The sequence below is a fragment of the Austrofundulus limnaeus genome, unplaced genomic scaffold, assembly GCF_001266775.1.
Source record: "Austrofundulus limnaeus strain Quisiro unplaced genomic scaffold, Austrofundulus_limnaeus-1.0 Scaffold246, whole genome shotgun sequence".
Classification (NCBI taxonomy): Eukaryota; Metazoa; Chordata; class Actinopteri; order Cyprinodontiformes; family Rivulidae; genus Austrofundulus; species Austrofundulus limnaeus.
The window spans coordinates 195,768-197,235 of record NW_013952648.1 but is presented as its reverse complement, the minus strand read 5'-3'; the positions used below and the strand labels follow the sequence as shown (position 1 = coordinate 197,235).

At 41.2% G+C, this 1,468-nt stretch overlaps 1 protein-coding gene across 4 annotated transcripts in view; it reads left to right on the top strand.

Moving 5' to 3' along the window:
- Window positions 1-1,468, top strand: part of LOC106525884 (LIM and calponin homology domains-containing protein 1) — a gene marked incomplete at its 3' end in the record, with an annotated part of 76,040 nt that overhangs the window by 19,433 nt on the left and 55,139 nt on the right.

Here is a 1,468-nt window from a genome sequence, read left to right as displayed (position 1 = left end):
CGAGTGCTTCTAGTTAGGATTTTAGCTACTGCCAGGCACTTTGTTTGTTTAGCTTTAACTCTGAAAATTAAAAGTAAAAATATCTTATAAAAAATAACTGTAGAGAAACATGAACTCGGGGTCACCATGAATGGGGGCAGTCATGAGAACTGAGTGGGATGGCTTTTATTGTCCCTTACTCAGTGTCATACACATCACTGCCCAACATTTCCAAACCCCCCCTCAGTCTTCATCTCATTCAGGCCCTGGTGTACAAACACATGAATACACATGAATGTAACAATACGTGTAGTTGCCAGACTCTGGAAAAAAGCTCAATCGTCTCTCAGCTGAGTGATGTTTGTCTGAAGTGGACAGAATGAATTATCATGTCTTCCCTGTCGAAATGAAAACTGAGATGGCGTGTTTGGGTTYTGCTATCTAAAAAAGCATTTTATACTTGATTCCAGGTAACTATTCTTGATTCTGCATTGCACAGTTGTTAAAAAAAAAAAAATTTCCAGGCTGCTCCGGAGTCCTCATGTCTTTATTGATCACACTGAGACAACAGTTGCTCGTGGAGAATTTCCTGTGGGCGTAAAGGTCATACCAATCAGGAAGTGGTTTCCTGTCATTTTCCTCAGAGAGTTCTGCAACCGTCTCAATCTTTGTGATGAACAACCTTTCATCATTCATTTTGTTCAGTATTGCCCCAACTGGTGTCATTTTCCATTCTTGTCCTGAAAGTTGCTTGGTTTTGCATTTGGTGACATTTGCTGCTTGAAATGTACAGGTTTACGTTCAGCCTTACTGAAACTACAAGTGGTGCTACAGTGAAGGGAACAGAAGCATCCGTTGAGCGGYGAATGCAGGACTCGTACAGTAGGAGTTTTGTTCCTTTGAACTTCAGCCTCTGTGTAAGGACAGCGGCAGGTAGAGGTCTCCTCAGACTCCTTCAGACCTGGATCACTTCCAGCTCTGCAATTCAGGGAACCTGGTTTAAATGTTGGCAGCASTTTAAATTTGGCAGGACATTTAGCATTTCACATTGATGGACTAAAAGGTGCCTAAACGGTCTTCTTTTTGTTCGAGTTTTGTTTATACTGTAACAGAAAAAAAAACATTCCTAGAGCAAATTTTGACACATTCAACATCAGGAATCATGGGAAAGTTCAGCTGAAGAGTTGGCTGGAGAGTCGTGGTGTTTGGAGCAGACATTAAGTCATAGGTTGCATGTTTTTCTGGTCATATTCAGCTCGTCCCATCGCTTGAATCCAGCTGTTAGCCTAGCTTAGTGATCAAAAATACTCTTTCATGTTGGGATGATGGCTGTATCCTGAGTCACTGTTATAAGAAACATAACACAATGTTTTGTGGTCCTCCCGGTGGAGTTTGATGCTTTTTTTCTTGAATTTATTTAAGTTTAAACATATCTAGACCGGCACAGCTCCATTGAAATCAACGGAGCAGCTAAGAGAGTTTGTACATC